The following is a 7,077-nucleotide window of genomic DNA, read 5'->3' as shown; positions in this document are numbered from 1 at the left end:
TATTAGCTAATAATTTTTTAGCTACAATCAATGCTCTTGGGGACAAATTAATTTTCAATAAATTATTGCACACTTTGTACAAACCCTGGACTATAACAATTACAAGCGACGCTGTCATATATTTTTCTCCACTTATTGCTTTAGTAGCCTCTTCGAAAGGTTTTAATATTTTAATTAAATCTTGTAAAATTATCCAATCTTCAGGTCTCAAAGTATCTGGAGCATTATCTAATAAACCTAACGTACCTCTAATTGATGTTTCCATTTCAACAAATCTATTGAACATGTATTAGGTAGAGTTCCAACGAGTTTGTACATCTTGTATAAGCTTCTTTGGCTCTTTTATTCCATTATTTATTTGGTAAGTTTTAAATGCATTATAGGCTACAGTGCTTTTCCTGAAATGTGATACTATACATTTAACTTTGTCTATCAGATCATTCTCAAGAACAAGTGCCGACTGTACTATTAAGTTCAATGTATGAGCAAAGCATCCCATATTTTTAAAAGACAATAAATTGAGGGCATTTTTAATATTGGAAGCGTTATCGGAGACCGCAAATGTAATTTTGTCTTTTAAATTCCAAGAAACCAATACTTCTTTAATTCCTTGGCTCAAATTAATTGAAGTATGGTTCAAGTCAAAAGAACGGCACTCTAAAAGTATAGACTTTAACAGATACTCGGAGTCAATGAAATGTATGGTGATTGCCATAAAACTTTCATTGTTCCTGGATGTCCAGCAGTCAGTGGTCAAACAAGCACTTTCAATGGTAGACACCAACTCTTTCATTTCTCCTAAACATCTTTCATGCATGGCCGGAATATGGACTTTTGATATAATGTTACGGTTTGGCAGTTCATAACTGGGGTTCAATACTTTAACAAATTCTTTAAAACCCGAATCTTCAACAACTTTAAAAGGTTGAAAATCTTTTACAAAAAGTTTTAAAAGTATTTGATCTAGTTTTTTTTTAGCATCTACTGATATTTTGTTAGGCAAATAATTTGAAACAGATGTTTGTTTACGTTTGCGCACTATAGAATTTGAAGCTTGGATCAAGGAGAAAGCATTTGACGAAGTTGTTATAGAAATTTGGTCAGATACATCAGTCATAGGAGTAGATGTTGTCGGTGTTGGTGGTAATATTGCAGAAGAACTTGATGCAACTGATGAGGGATCATCAATTTGTTCACTTTCATTATGATTCTAGAATAAATTAATTACAAATTTGATAAAATTTAAATAGTTGCTAGAGTATCTATAAACTTAGTATCTTGATCAGTTTTTAATTTAATTTCATTAAATATTGTACATTAATTGGAATATATTTTAAATAAATGTAAATATGTGTATTGTGTAATATTGGCATTAAAAAGATATCAAACTAATAAAATGAATTAATGTATCAAACTATACTTTTAATAACTATTCATTTTAAACTTGTTGATTAAAGTTAAAATTCTATAATATATTATTAAACTATTTAAATATAGTAATTAAATTTATTCAGTTACTAATATAAAATATTTGATTTTATTAGGTACTTACTTTCGAAGAATTTATCGGCAGTTCGATTCCATGACAATTGGATAAATGTTTTTTAAGATTATATATAGTTGACTTAAAAGAATATTTTTTTCGACATAAATCACATTTAGCAACATACTTATTTTGGTCAAAAATAGTGAAATGTTCCCAAATATTACTCGTGCGTCTATCCATATTTTTAAAAAAATGATACAATTTTTTTTACACTTTTAGAAACTTAGTTCACTAGGACAATAACAGTCAATAGAAACTAGCATTCATGTGCAAGAAATCAGAATGAATTATGTATAACAGATACATACTATAATACTAAAATATTTTACTGCAAGATGGGACACATCTATTTCAGGAATAAACCTGCATAATCCTGTTTGTAAAATCTTTCCTTTACAGACTATAGTACTAGTGCTATACACTATACAGACATAATATTTTAATTGGGATCTCATGTTAACTTTAGTTCACTGCTGTAAATAATATAACAGCCCAAAACCCCTAGTAAAACCTCAGACAAATTTGGTTATATTTTAATGAAGTGATAATTTTAATATGAAACAATAAAAATAAATAAATGCACATTTTTAATGCTCAAAAATATTTTTATTTACTAATAATTAATAATAACATGTAAGCACTATACAAATACAAATAAATAATTAGTATAAGCCACAAACGGCACAAACTATAACATAATACACATATACAATTTAAATATGTACTTATTCAATATCAATTAGTGGGAAAGAGACCTATGTACCTACACTAAAATAATTTGTAGGTACCTACTAAGTATGAACACGTTGATATTTAAACATAACAATTTTAACACATAAGATGCTTAGGCAATTTGAGAACCAACATCACCCATCGGGTACCTATCTATTGCTAGGCACTAGTTATTTAAAATTTTAAAATATAAATATAAGAATATAAGAGGAAAATATGATAAAACTGAACTGGTACCACCCCTGGAATACAGTCAGTAACATAACATAATAACAATTGATGCTTTGGATGAACAAAAATAACAGTAACAGTTATTTTCACTGTTATTTTTTTTGTAACGATAACAGTTGATAACAGTTACCAATTTTTATAACAGTTTAGCATGGTTATGCTAATGTAAAATTCAAAAATAGACCTCCTGTATTTAAACGCTCCTCTGCCTCCAACCAATATTATAAAAAAACGCACAGCGCCCTCTGGAACCCAAAAAATAGTACAAAAATATTATTATTTTTTATTATTATTACCATTTATTACTGTTTTATACAATTTATTATTTTTAACCTTTTATTGTGCAATATGGATAAAAATACAAAACAAAAGGGTGAAAACCGTTGCCATATATGTAACAAAAATTTCGCTAGAACCACAATATTATATAGACATATCGACGATATACATAAAACACCTAGAACTTGTTCAGAGTAAGTTATTAATACCTACTGTTGTGGATATATTAATTTAGAATACCTACCTAATATTATTAAAAAAATAAGTGATATGTCATTTTTTAGTAATTTATATTGTATATTGTTTTGTAAAAGAAAATAAAGTTTTACCTGGATACCTATTTGTCTATGAGAATAACATTTACTCACAATATTAAACAAATTGATTTTTCAACATCACATACATAATGATTAATGTTTAATAAAATAAAACAAATATGCCTGCAGTCAAAATTTTTTTAGTAATTTTGTCAAAAACTTAATATATTATTAATAACTTGTCAAATAAAATATATTTTTTTAATTTTTTTTATTAGAAAAGATAAAATATACAGTCTGTAATTAATATATACAATAAGTAATTTTGATGGTTTTGGATTTGTACAAGGCTTAATGTCATGATAGAAGAGGGTGTCCAGTGACACTACTTCAAACTTGAAATGAATAACATGTATTATAATATTATATATAAAACCAATAATACCAATACTAAAATGTAATTAATAATAACTAATTTAATATTATCTTGTAAATATGACAGTTATTTTTGTAACATAATTATATATTAAACATTAAGAGAAAATAATAAAACAAATTAAAAAAACAATTATGTTATTTACACTCAGTGGTATAAAAGTACAAAAATTGTATAGTTATAACTTATAAATTATAAGTAATATTAGTGGTATATGAAACACAAATAATATTTTGAAATAAATCAAAAATAATTAAATAATTTACATCATAGTATTGGTTTATTAAATAAATACAAATAAAAGTAACATTCATAAATATATAATAAAGACATGTATTGAAATTACCAAATTATAAATTAATCGAATTACAATAGGTAGTATAGTATATAAATTGTGTTTCATATTATTCATCTTTAATTGGTATATTATAAATCATTGTACAATTTTAATATTGTGTTAAACTGCTTAATATACTCACCAAATCTAAGTTTCTAACTGTAGAGTGGGTATTTGTGATCATATATTTCATTATAATAATAAACTATAGTTTTTAATGTTTTTATTATAAAGAAAAATAGATTTTTTTTATCATATTTTCATTATAGTGATAACGGAGAATTGATAATAATGTGCACGGATCAGGGTGGTTTTGAATGTTTTGATCCGCTCGTGCCGCGAGGAAGGTACGCACTACGCGATAACTTTACGTCTTTACTTACTACGAGTGGTCGAAACCACGGACTATCTTAGTCGAAACGGAACGGTGTATATAGATATATATCTGTGGTGCGAAACGTTACGAAACTAGCAGCTGTTATGATTTTCGGCCACGAATAATATTATACTTCATATTTTGTTCTATAAATATACCATGGTTAATTAGATTATTAGTTATCGGCATTAATTGGCATAGAACATAATAGACATATTAATATTATAGACATATTATTCTCTATAATGTTAGGTTAGGTTATAATGTAATCGGTGTTCATTTTGTCAATTTGTCATTGCGTATTTGGCATTTGCGTATTCGCATTTCGCAAATCTGTGCCCGTTTGTGCGACCGAGACTGTTTTCCCCGACATTTTAAATTGAATATGCATAGATCTATCCGCTGCCGTGTTGTTTTTTTCTGTGCTTCTTTTAGGTATGTTATTATATTACTAATAAGTAATAACTAATATTGAAGACATATTACAGCAGTCGTGTCACTCGTGTACACGCTAATCGTTATTGTGTATTGTTATAAATCGTTCAGAATAAAGTAGTGTAGGTAACTTAAAATACGCATTAATATTGATCTATCATAAGAACTAATAACTGCACACAACGATATTTAAGGTAAGTTATAACTTGTTTATTTTATTAGATAGGTATTAACGTGGACTTCTGTGTGACCGCCGGTGGTCTTCTGTATAATTCTCAACTTGTATACTTGTGTGATTTGCACCGGTGCCCATGCGACTGTAAATTAATAGTTTTAAATTATTAAATTTACTATTAAAATTTTTTGAATATCATATAAAATATATTATTATTATTATTGTACAAATTAGTAATAACATGCAAAAATATTGTCGATGAAGTATTTTGTGTAACCACCTTACTTTTAAAACTAAACAACCATTCACACACAATTCATATATTATACTATTACCATCACTTTAACCTATATTATGTTGATCCAAAAATATACAATGTATTAACAAAAGACATTGAACATAATAATATTACCTATAATTCTTTAAATATTGTTCTAAAATAAATTACACTGATGGCTAATAGGTACAAGATAAAATAATATACATATGATATACAGTGAGTGTAAAAGTAAAAAGTATTCGTACACTCCGTGTTTTTGAATAAATATACACTTTTCTTTAAAATATTTTATTTTTATCAATAAACCAACATTCACATAGTACCTAATTGATATATTACTAAATGTATTAAAAAAAAAAATCATGACAACAGTAATAATCATAATAATAATAATAATAAATATTACTACAATAAATATTTGTACACCCAATGATTTTAACTAAATAAATATTTTTAAATCATTACATAATCCTGTTTAATATTTTGTAGGGTAGCCTTTGGACTTTAATATAGCCTTCAGTCTCCTAGGCATTGAATCAACCAGATGAGATGTTGTTTCTGCAGTTATTTTATTCCATTCCTCTTTTAGAGTGTTTTTTAGAGTTTCTTTGTTTGAAATATTATGCTTTCGAATTTTTTTTTCCAAATGGTCCCACAAATTTTCAATAGGATTAATGTCCGGAGATTGTGGTGGTGTAACAAGGTATTCAAATTTTTTTTTGTTAGACTGGTTGATTATTTATTTTGACAAAACATATATTTATTTATAAACATGAACGCTGATTTTTGTTTAACAAGTTAAGTATTCTGAATGGCTAGAATAAATTCGGTTTGACTAGAATATTTTCTAAGTTCAGAATATTATTTTACGAGAATTTTCCCAAATCCAATTTAATTAATTAAAGAACAGACTGCTGTGAAGGTGCTCTGGCTAGTCTGGTCAAGTCGCGTCTGAATACAGGCCGTTTCTGGATCTCTTATATAGTACTACCCTCTACTCCCCCATAGTCAACTTGCTCTTGTCGCTGTTCTCACGGATATGGTATAATCATCTAAACTGATGGAAATGTCCCTCGCCCACATACAAGCTAAATGCGCATCCTATGCAGCTGCAAATCTCGATAATTTATATTATTATTAATATTAAAAATATATATTATTATATTACATTTGAACATTGGTTTTTGGAACTTTTGTACTGATGTATAGCCCTACATCTTGTGCACCCCTATTGGTGATATTTTTATAGTTGTATGCCCACATGATTTCGTATTTCCCTAATGTTAATGATTTCCACTAAATGCTTTCTCTCCTACAATTACAAAGTTGGTTGCACCCTACCCTAGCTTGGTTCCTGTTGGTACTTATAGTTGACCGTCTACTAGACAATGTGTGACGCTAGTCCATAGCAGTAATAATTATGTTTACCTATAATAATTTGTGTTCAAAAATTGTAAACTCATGAACTTCCAAACAATTATACTATTATGTACAATGGGGCACATTCTCTTCTTGAAGAATAAATAAAAATAAATACATACCAAATTTAACATAGTAGGTACCTACAGTATAATATTATACTGGTAGTAATGTATTATATTAAAATGATTAAATCAATTATTTAGAACAATTTCCTACCTACTCCCAATATTTAAGTTATTTTATTTAAACTGCACAACTTGTAATTTACTTATCTATCTAAAATTTGTAGTATACCTATCTCTCGATGGTACACGAAATAATTGATGAACAAATAATACTATTTGAATAACTTTATTAAAACATAACACAAACACACAAAAATATACGGGCCTCTATCAACCGCTTACCAATATCTTGCCTCTCACTCGAAACCCGCACTGTCCCCCTACTGTGGTGCTTACGTCCTTAAATATTATTTTACAATGAGCTGCCTCAGCTCATTTGCTTCATTGGCTTAATATTACGTAATTTAAATATTTAGCTAAGAGAAGTAATAAACCTATTATTAATT

Source organism: Diuraphis noxia, unplaced genomic scaffold (assembly GCF_037042655.1).
Source record: "Diuraphis noxia isolate RWA-SAM2 unplaced genomic scaffold, SU_Dnox_SAM2 contig0001, whole genome shotgun sequence".
NCBI classification, from domain to species: domain Eukaryota; kingdom Metazoa; phylum Arthropoda; class Insecta; order Hemiptera; family Aphididae; genus Diuraphis; species Diuraphis noxia.
Note: the sequence above shows the minus strand (reverse complement) of the source record.